Below are 11,063 nucleotides of genomic sequence, written 5' to 3'. Positions count from 1 at the left end.
TGTATTGTGGTTAGCTTGTTCCTGTGTTGGCACTCTCAGCCTACACATTAACACACTTTGAGGCGACAGACGTCAGAAACACATCAGCATCTTTTGGTCAACTGGGGAAACTTTGGTGGTTTGAGTTTTTCACCTGGTGCTTGGAGAAGAAGAAGAGGACAGGAGGTGATGATGATGATGACCACAATGAAGGTTTACCTGCTGATATGCGTTGTCGGTGAGTCTGTGAAAGAAACATCTGTAGTTTATTGTGTTTGCTTTGAAATGGAATACCGATAGGGTGCGTCACAACCGCATTGTTAAGATGTGGATTTTAGTTAAATCTGGAAGAAAACAATATCTGAAAACTGTTATGTCGTAATTTTTCTCCGATCAGCATCACTTCATACTGAATGATCAAGCATTTATTCCAGTCAAGAAATGAAAGAACATTTCAGCTGAGATCCCTGATCTCTGTCTGTTTTTAATGTGAACAAACCACAATCTCATATTTTCTAAATTGGTTCAGCCAATCCTCTTTGGCTTACCAACTTTAATTAATTTACAAACAGCAAAAAAAAATATTTTACGATAATCTATCGCTGTAAATGGGAGGCTACCGAACAATCATAACACTAATATACTGTAGGGATGGAAATGTGAAGAAAGTACCCTGAAGCTAATATCTCTTGTTTCTTCTTTATTCAAATGTTCTGTCCCTTCACTTTCCCGCAACCTCCATCGGTTTTGCAACTTAATGATGACATGCAGCAGACGTAAAGTGCATATTTCACCCCTTTACTGACACCTTTTGAGATTCATAGTGCGGCTGTGACGAGGCTCTTTAGCCTGGGCAGTCTTGTGCTGACTCCGAGGAGGAACAGGTTGCACAATTTCAAAGACTCCTGCCCAGGGTGCGAACTACGGGGGAGCTCAATAAGACATCAGCTCCCCTAAAAGCATGATTTGTGATATTTTGGGGGGGTCTCTAAAATATTGACAGCATGCTTTATAGACGTTAATCTCTATATTTCTTTATTACCATGGATCATGTGGAGAATCAGACTTCATCCAGCCAGAGGGAACTATCACCGACCGTCCGCAGCGGGCCGGTCGCTCTGCGGTGGCTCTGTCCGCTCCATCGCCCCACTCGCCGCAACGGGTTGTGTCGCTAGTACGACCGACACACTGTGAACAGTTTGTGATCGTTCCCTCTGGCTGGATGGATATTATGCATGATCTATGCACTACTGCAGCTGGGGGATCTCCGCAGCGCCACGCAATTTTCTAAATTCTTCCCTCTCACAGAGAAAATAACTTAATGTGTCCAATGAAATGCCCAAATAAAGTTTTAAGCATTAAGGTAGGCTACTGCACTGTTCTGTACAAATGTTGGGCTGATGTTCACAACTCTGTTGTCAGCTTTGTAATATTAAAGAGCATACAAGAGAGATCCTGCGTAGATCCTCATTATAATAAGGATTTGTGTTGATCTGGGAAAATATGAGGTGTATGCCTAACTTTATATTGTTATTGTGCATCAGGTTATGTTACGCAGTAATCCAAAAGTAATGTAACTAGTAGCGTAACTAGTTACTTTTAACAGTGAGTAATCTAGTAAAGTAAGGCATTACTTTGAAAATAATACCCTGATAGTGATCAACTGCACCCCTCGCCCTGTGAGTCCATACCTTTTTACATACAGTCAACAGTCCAGACAGATGTGAGGAGTGGTAATGTAGCTGGTGTAGTTTTGCAACATAAACATCTAAAAACAGAAAAAAAAGCACAGCCTGCTCTGTTTGGGACTGTGAGCTGCACTGGAAGTTAACCTGTGTGGATTTATGGTGAGATTTCTACCGTTACTACCAGTGGATCAAAAATGTAACGCACATCAGTATAGGGCAGGTAGACTTCTCATTAAATGATGACGTTATTCTCTTATGACTTTTTCTGGACATGTCAGAGAACACAGATATGCGGGAGCGATTCTGAATGTGCAGAAAGTTTTGAACATGAGCAGAAAATCTGCTGAAACAGTTATTAAGAGAGTTATTAAAGTTTATAACTACATTAAAATTTAAAAAATGACTATTATGGTGAAAAGGTGTCACAGTCACATTTAAAGAGTTTACTTCCCCAAACAAAGACACAAAGAGGAGGTAAGACTAAATCATGACTCAGCAGGGATGATATTAAATAAGTTGATCTACAGGAGAAACAGATCTGATAACAGCACAGAATGACTGAGAGCTGCAATGAATTATATTCTGTTATAATTGGGCTATAGATTTTGAATTGTCACCTGCTACCTGAATTTTGTGTTTCTCTTTAAATAAACAAATCACCATAAACTGATGCAGAAATCAGCATTAAAGATTTCATAAAAATAGTGTTAAAATCTCGTCTCGATCTTATGAACCCAATCTTGAATCTCAAGTCTTGTCTCGTGGGTTTAGTGTCCCCCTAGTACTACCAGCTTATGGTGATACGGCAGGCAAAAAAACAAAACAACACAAAATGTTGGAAAGGAAATGACCAAAAACAAAACTGGCACTGAGTTCACTTTCATCCTACTGGACAGATAAAGTATCATTACTGCAAAGCATGCGAAACATATTGGGATTTTTTAGTTGGCTCATGGTAGATAGCTTGCTAGATAATGCAGACCAGTTGCGAGAAGCTAAGAACGTTATCCTGTTCAAAACACTATAGTTGTAGCATTATGGCTTTCCATGTAACTTCACCAGCTAATGTGATCTATATTACTATCCTGTATAACACCAGTAGCCTATTATGTAAAAGTGTTGATTTTAGCCTGCACGATGTAACGGTACAAAGCAAATGTGGAGTGCATTTGTTTATTAGTGATTCTGCAGAAGGATTGTTGATATTTGAACTCAACTTTCAGTGCTCCCTCAGAAGCTCCACTCCCCCAAATTTAAAATCTTTGAGGTTTCTCCAGGGTTGAAATGCCATTGCACCTTGCCAGGTCATATAACTCTCTTCTTTGTTTACACTCTTCAGTCTTTTCCTTTGGCTATTTTTTGGCCACCTCTCCTTCGTCACAATGCCTTGAGTCCAGCATGTTCAAATGTGCCAGTGTACAGAACTCTCTCTCCCTTTTTATCCTCTCCCCCATCACTCCAGTGCACGAGTACTAACTGTTGCTGATTGGCTGTAACAATGTTGTTTGGCAAGGTCCACACCACTTTCTTTTTTGAATTACAGAGCCAGGGCTGTGTAGGAAACCAGATTTTTTACACACAAAACAGAGAGTGAGCAAACTGTGAGGAAATATTCACTGAATTTAGCAATAAGTGTATTGGATTACAATTACTTACTATTTCTTTAAGTTTGTTGAGCAGAAGCTTAAGATTGGCCTGTTGAGAAAACTGATCTGCAGCAACAAGTTCATTTATAATAAACCAATTATTTTATTGCACATGTAAATTGTAAATATTCTGCCATGTTCATATTTTATATTTATTTTATTTATATTTATTTAGATATATGTTTATTCTGGTTCACGTTTCGAGGAATTCTGCAACTATGGCATCATCTTCTGTTCTCAACTGCAACAACAAAATGTTTCTCTACCTCTACGGGCTGGGTTCTTCATGGCAATGGCGGCTAAGTCTCATTGGATTGTAGTATTCAGAGTCATACGCCATGCCAGAATGATGGACAAAATATGATTTCTCAGAAATCAAGTTGAAATAATTAAAGGTGGTGGTCACAGTGAAAACCTATGGGATTCTTCCATTATACAGGAGATTCCTGAGTGTTTGTATGTAACAGTGAGGTTATTGCTGGGAAAACAGAGTAAGACAAGCGGCCCGGATCCTGATATGAATAAAAACAATAAAAAGTCACCAACATTGGAAACTTCCAATGTCGTCCAACCAAGAAAACTTTACAATAAGCAGAAAAATGCAAAGAAACATCCTCATGTTTTTTGAACATCATCAAGTGAAAAGGTAAAATATTTATTACTCTAGTCATCAGTCAAAGGTAGATGTAGGATATTTAAATCCCCCTCCAGCCAGTTTTAACTGCCGTTTTTGGGTAACGTTCTTTCTCAAACAGAGAATGGGGGTGTGGTTAATAGTCAGATGTAATACATTACCATGACAACCAAAAACTGACTGGCTGTGTTAACATCACTACACTGTACAGTGTAGCTATTACTTACCCATGATAGAAACTAATATGCGTGTATCAGCTGTTTTCAATCACACAGTCGATGGGCCTGTTACGCACTGCACGCGATAACTCTCATTATGTTTTATGGTGCGCTTACAGTACTTTACCGCGGCGGTGTGGGGGCTGCCTCCGCCGATGCATTGGTAAAACGGTCGTCAGTTAACTTAGCTAACTAAACTAGAAAGACAAACCAACAATCAGACACAGAGAGACATACCTACTGTAAGTTCTAAGTAAATTACATGATAAATTGATTAGCTAGCTCACAACAACATCGATGTTTACAATGACATAGGACTTATGGAATTACTATAGTCATATGTCACCACCTCGTTTTAACAACTAAGCAATTTTTGCAACTTTGAGCACAAAATTAAGCTATTTGTCAAAAAAATATTTGGCAACTATGTGAGTAATCAACATTGTTAGGAAATGACTCAGAAAAATATGAAACATCCTAGAAATGTTAAAATACACTGGAGGGGGTTTAACAGAAAAGTCGGTAGGTAAGCAGGTAGTTCGGGTGGACAGTGTGCTAGAAATAGGACTTTTACCCAGGAGACCGGTGTTCATTTGTTGTGTGAAACAAAAGTCAACATTGAATGTACTCAAGTAACAAGTTGCATAAGAAATGCAATTAATGTGGGTAACCATCGTCACCACCGTCACTACTGTTAAAACTGTCACCACCATCAAACTGTGATCTTTTCCTAAACCTAACCAAGTCGTTTTTAAACTAAACCTAACCAAATTGTGACGTTTCACAACATTAACAAGTACTTTTACTTTGAAAGTGTAACCAGACATTGCATGTACAGTATATTGTTGCTAACTTGACCGCAGAAACCTAGATGCAGCAAAACGTACTGAAGTTGTTAAAAAGCAATGCCAAGTGGTCTTCTTGACCAAGTGTCCGTATGTGACAAGTTGGAGAAATGTGTCGTATGTTGCACACTTGGACACAAAAAGGGACTTCCAGGCATGCATAAGTTTAAAATAAAATCATTTACTTTGCTTTCTCTGTAAATACAGAAACACAAGCACATCAGCAGAACGTTTCTCTACGTACAGCAGGCTGTTTAGCCTACATCTTCTGACTGACGTGTGCCCCCCTTAACTCTATGAACAATGTCTACATTAACAAACACACATTTATAATGCTCTACACACACAACCAATATTTAGCAGGCTACGGGTAGCTAAAGTATTGTTTTCCTCATTAGCATACTAGGTGAAGTAGGCTACTATTTAACACGACATGCCGTCAAAATTAACTCACAAAACTACAATACACAGTGACTCTCATGTCTGCATTACCGACAGTCCTTCATAGTCTTACACCTTCATTTTGCATCTGAGTAACCACGTTTACATCTTTTCATCAATTTTGCTCACCTGTAAATACAGTAACACAAGCACTTCAGCAGAACGTTGTCTCTATGTACAGCAGGCTGTTTACGTCTTCTGACTGACGTGTGTGCCCTCTTGACTAACCCGAAGGACCCCACACGCTGCCCAAAGTGCCTTTGTGAGCCTTACTCATTATATCTATGAATTGGCCTACTAAAATATTACAGTTGTTATTGCACAAGAACCTATATATCAGATTACTAAAGCAAAATCAAAACAATTAAAGTAATACATTAGAATGGGGGTGCCCACTGTTAAGTGTTCATCAGTATGCCTAACAGAGTCCATTAACAAGGCAGGACTCCAGGACTCTAAAATGTATTTAATGAAAGTAAGTAAGTAAATAAAATTATTTAAATAGCATCTTTGACAGACAAGAGGGGTCACAAAAAAATGCTTTATAGTAAAAAATAAACAAAATAAATATACAAATAAATCATCCATCCATCCATCGTCAACCGCTTATCCTGCGTACAGGGTCGCGGGGAAACAAATAAATCAACAAGACGTAAAATACAAAACCATATGGCTCGTTTAACAGGCAGAGGATCCTCATCACAAACAAGATCAAATAGGATGCATTTATGATCACTAATAAATACAAAGACTCCGAAAAGGGAAAACTCTTCTATTGAACTGCTCACAAATTTCACATTGTGACAAGACATTGTTGTCACCGTTTCTACAAACTCTAATTGCTCCTCTTGTCCTTATTCATCTGTTGGTATTGCAGTAATTTTATCAAGGGAAGATGATTATGAAGCTGAAACACATGATGAAGATGATTCATTCTATGGCAGTGGTGACTACACAGATGAAGACAACCAACCCCCTCTTTCCTCCTCAGGTAACTTCAATCTCCTCTGGTTTATCTCCACTGCTTTATGTTACCACAGTGATAACCTCAGGCTGCTGTGGGACCCTAAACCCAATCATGGCCTACTTTCCACCTAATGTAGCCTGAAAGTGTGGACTTACAGTTTGCAAGTCTGACATAAGGATGTTCGTGTTTGAGCTTTGGCCAGCCGACTTTTCTCTTGATGTAGGCACTTCAGGTTTTATTTGATAGCTGGAGATGAGGTTATTGTTATAGGTTGGTCCTCACCCTTAAAACCTTTTGTGTGTGCTACTGTTTCGACAAATCCAATCTCTATTGTCAAAATGAAATGAAACAGTCTGATCTTATCATGATCATCATATGGATCACAGTAACATAATCATACCATTGTAGCCATAGAAAGTGAGAATTAGGAAAAGAATCATCCAGTATGCACGTACTTAATTTGGCCAAGGGCTTGAGTCAACTTTTGTATGCAGAGGAGAAACTTTCTTTACATAATAAACTTTAGTTATAATTAATTCAGATTTGTACACAAAGGTAAAGTCAGACAACCATAAATGTCATTTGGCACACACATTTGTGCCATCAAGCAGAAGCAATTTGTCTTGATAGTGCTCAGCTTAAGGGAAGGCGCTGGACATTTCCAAACAGAGGAACCTATCATAGCGACAAAAGACAAGACAAAACAAGAACTGACAAATTTGTCTTTTGAATAAACTGTGTAAACATACTGTCCCTTGCTAACTGACAGTTGCCTCGCTAACAAAACATTTGGTTAAGTTAACAGACTCATTCCTATGTTCCTATGGTGCTATGCATGTGTGTCTCTTGATATATATTAACACTGTAACACAGATTGGCAAGGGTTAACTTCACAGTTCAAAAGAAGTGCAAAAGAACTTGATGGAGATGGACATTTTTAAATGCAGTTTCAAAGGTAAAAATCTATTCAACCACTGTGGAGATATCAATGTCTAATGTCAAGTAAATGGTCTTGTCCACAAACTTGAGGGAGTAGCTATCAAGGTGGGTGATTACAATATGTTGATCCGGGGAAATATACATTGAACATTTGACCTAAAGAAAAAGCATTGCGGAGAACATAAAACCATATAAAGAGGGTATTGAACTGGGGAACACAGATCACCAGGAATATCAATCGACCAAGGTTAAAAGCTAGCATTCTCAAAGTTGTTTTATCCCATTTAAATATCTGTGTTTTATAAAATGATGTATATTTTTCAGAACAAAATCTCAGGCTGGAGTAAACAATTTAGGACAGAATGTACAAGCTGTACTTGTAACACATTGTAAACTTTAATAAACCGTTAAGCCATCTGCTCGATCCTTATTGGGTCATATCAAGCTTGTTGCGAGGAATCTTGGTATCTGGTTTGACAGTAATTGAGCTTTTGAGCTGCAAACCACAAAGCTTGCGCAATCATGTTTTTATCATAGATATATGTCGAAAATACAATCTATATAAACTTTTAAGGACACTGAGACCATTTTACATGCCTTCATCTCATCATGCCTGGATTGCTGCAACAGCCTTTTTACTTGCTTGAACCAAAAATCTATTGATGGACTCCAGACTGTGCAGAACTCAGTTGCCAGGCTTTCAAGCAGAACCAAGAAACGTGATCACATCGCTCCTGTTTTAGCCTCTTTACACCAGCTCCAAGTATGTTTTAGAACTTTCTGGTGTAACTGGGCCTTTTACGATAAAATGTTCTGTAAGTGACATTTTAGACTCATGTTGTTGCATTTTAATGGCTTGCCTGTTCTCCCTTTATATCCTCAGCTGCCAACAACGCCAGGGGTTCCTCTCGCTCCTCCTCCACAGCTAACCTCAACCACCTCTTTCTGGTTTCTGTTCTCTTAGTTTTGTGTCTGTTCGCATATTAAAATGCATTTTTTATTATGTTTGTGGGAACATTTGTTAAACTGGCTACTGTACATGTAACACATATGGCTAACACATAAGGCATTTAGGCAACTGTACTTGTAACACATTGTAAACTTTAATAAACCGTTAAGTGAAAAGACTTATATTTATTCGCCTTCTGTAACAGTCCAGGATTGGTTGGTGAAATGATCATGTTGTGTCTGTTTGCAGATGATGTCACCCTATTTGTGTATTTCTTATATGGAAAACATTCTCAGTTTCATTTCAGACAATATTATTATGGTTTTAACTCCTGTACATTGTGGCTGTAGTTTCTCAGCTTAAGAACTGTCAGAGATGAGAAGTCCTAACAGGAACTTGGACTTGTGGTTACATTGTGACTTTCTGCTGCTTATCTGATGTTAATAATGAGTTCCTTTAATGATTGCCTCTGTAATGTCAAACTGGATGTCACAACATTTCCTCCATCTGAACAAAAAAGAGATCAATTGGATCTAAGCACAAGGTCAAAACTAATTTTGCCATCTGCTCGATCCTTATTGGGTCATATCAAGCCTGTTGCGAGGAATCTTGGTATCTGGTTTGACAGTAATTGAGCTTTTGAGCCGCAAACCACAAAGCTTGTGCAATCATGTTTTTATCATAGATATATATCGAAAATACAATCTATATAAACTTTTAAGGACACTGAGACCATTTTACATGCCTTCATCTCATCATGCCTGGATTGCTGCAACAGCCTTTTTACTTGCTTGAACCAAAAATCTATTGATTGACTCCAGACTGTGCAGAACTCAGCTGCCAGGCTTTGAAGCAGATCCAAGAAACGTGATCACATCGCTCCCGTTTTAGCCTCTTTACACCAGCTCCAAGTATGTTTTAGAATAGACTTAGAATTTTATTGATTACTTTTAAAACTCTCCATGGCCTTTCACCATGTCATATCTCTGACCACCATCTCATTCTGTTACAACCCAACACATGGTACATGTGTGCAATGATTAATATGTGGTGTGTGTTGTCAGTAGAAGAACAGAATGAAACTAATGGGCAGCGAGGCAGAGCGAAGTGAAAGCTGCAGGAACAACATTGGCGTCTGTCTGTCCACGTGCTCTCAGACCCAAGACACAGAACTCTTTGGGCCGCCACAGCGTTTTCGAATAGACTTAAAATTTTATTGATTACTTTTAAAGCTCTTCATGGCGTCTCTCCATGTCATATCTCTGACCTTTTCATCCTGAACACACCACCACGTACCGTGAGATGCTTGGACAGAGGTCTGTTGTCTGTTCCAGAGGTGGGGCTGAGAACCAAAGGGGACAGAGCATTTGCAGTCAGGGCCCTGAGGCTCTGGAAGAGCCTGCCTGAGGAAATCAGGTTGGCTGAGTCAGTGAAGTCTTTCAAGTCCCTTATTAAAACATAGTTTTATCTGAGGTCTTTTCCAGAGTTTTACATTTCTTTGAACATGCTTGTACATCCATAAAATGTTTTTCTTGTTTTTATAAAGTTTTCCTTTAAAACAGATGGTTTTATGAATTGTGTGTTTTATTTTGCTGCCTTTGTTAAGCACTGTGTAATTTGGATGCGCTCTATAAATAAAGATTATTATTAGTAATATTATTATTTAATCTCCATTTATCAGTTCACTAAAAATTAAATGCCACCTATTTTGATTGATAGTCATGGATTAATATTTGAGGTTCAGTTTAAATATTTTAGTAGCATCTAGTGGTGAGGTTGCAAATTACAACCAAAGGTTCAGTCCACCACTTAGCGCTCCCTTTCCAGGCACATATGGGAAGTTATGATGGCCGTTACAGAACAAAAGATGTCACTGACAGATAACATGTAAAACGTAAGCCAAGAGTGTGTAACATTGTCAGTGTTTCTATATGTAGTAGAATGTAGTAAGGTGAGAAGCAATCTGCTCAAATTGTACCAAATTGGTCATAGGACATGTTTTTGAAATACAAGAGAAACACAAAGTAGTAAGCCTACTGATATAGTAGTATACTGATAAGTAGTACTGATATAGTAACCATTTTTTGTTTTTCAGAAAAGAGGACAGTGGAGGCACCAGGCAGACAGACACCTGCAGTGGGGTTCGGAAATCTGGGCTAGACACATTCTCATTATTGTAAAGCTGTTAGCAGTAAAAATAAGTGTTATCCACTAGGGAGGTAAAATGTGAAGTTTAGCTGGCTGATCAATGCTGTAGGCTACAATCTGAACACACAAGATGCGTCCAGGTAACAGAATAAAATACACCTTTTGCTTATTTGATGTAAATGCAGTGTATACACTTCCAGCCTCTCTTCCTAAAACTGTGTTACCATGGAGACTTTATGGGATGGACCACGTTAGGTGAAGTCTGCAGTGGTACCGCTCTCTGTGAGGCCTGCTGAGTCTGTCTGCTGAATGTTGATACTGCTACCTGCTGGTGAATCACAGCTGGAACATGTTTCTTCTTTTAACTTTCTCTCATTTCTCCATTAGGAATAAATTGTTTCCAAAATTATGTGAAAATAATTAAAAAGATTTTGACAATCTGGTTTTGAGATGGTCATAAAATATCTTGCTGATTATTAATTCTTTTTGGCTTTTTCCTTTCCTTTAGTATATTTTGTGCATGATAGGTAGGTTTACAAAGTAAAAACCTCAAAGTCTACCCCAAAGGAAGTTACCATCTCTCACAGAAAACACTGCTCCTGAACTGCA

At 38.5% G+C, this 11,063-nt stretch overlaps 1 long non-coding RNA gene across 1 annotated transcript; it reads left to right on the top strand.

Annotated features, from left to right (window-relative positions):
• The first annotated feature begins 14 nt into the window (after positions 1-14).
• Positions 15-9,962, top strand: LOC119913385. Its single transcript, XR_005446440.1, has 3 exons — positions 15-217; positions 6,329-6,442; positions 8,241-9,962. It is a non-coding gene; the product is annotated as an uncharacterized LOC119913385 (long non-coding RNA).
• The last annotated feature ends 1,101 nt before the right edge of the window (positions 9,963-11,063 follow it).

The sequence above is a fragment of the Micropterus salmoides genome, unplaced genomic scaffold, assembly GCF_014851395.1.
Source record: "Micropterus salmoides isolate LMB-PRFRI ecotype aquatic unplaced genomic scaffold, ASM1485139v1 Ms_hic_scaffold_2, whole genome shotgun sequence".
Taxonomy (NCBI): Eukaryota; Metazoa; Chordata; class Actinopteri; order Centrarchiformes; family Centrarchidae; genus Micropterus; species Micropterus salmoides.
Note: the sequence above shows the minus strand (reverse complement) of the source record. Positions and strands in the feature narration are given on the sequence as shown.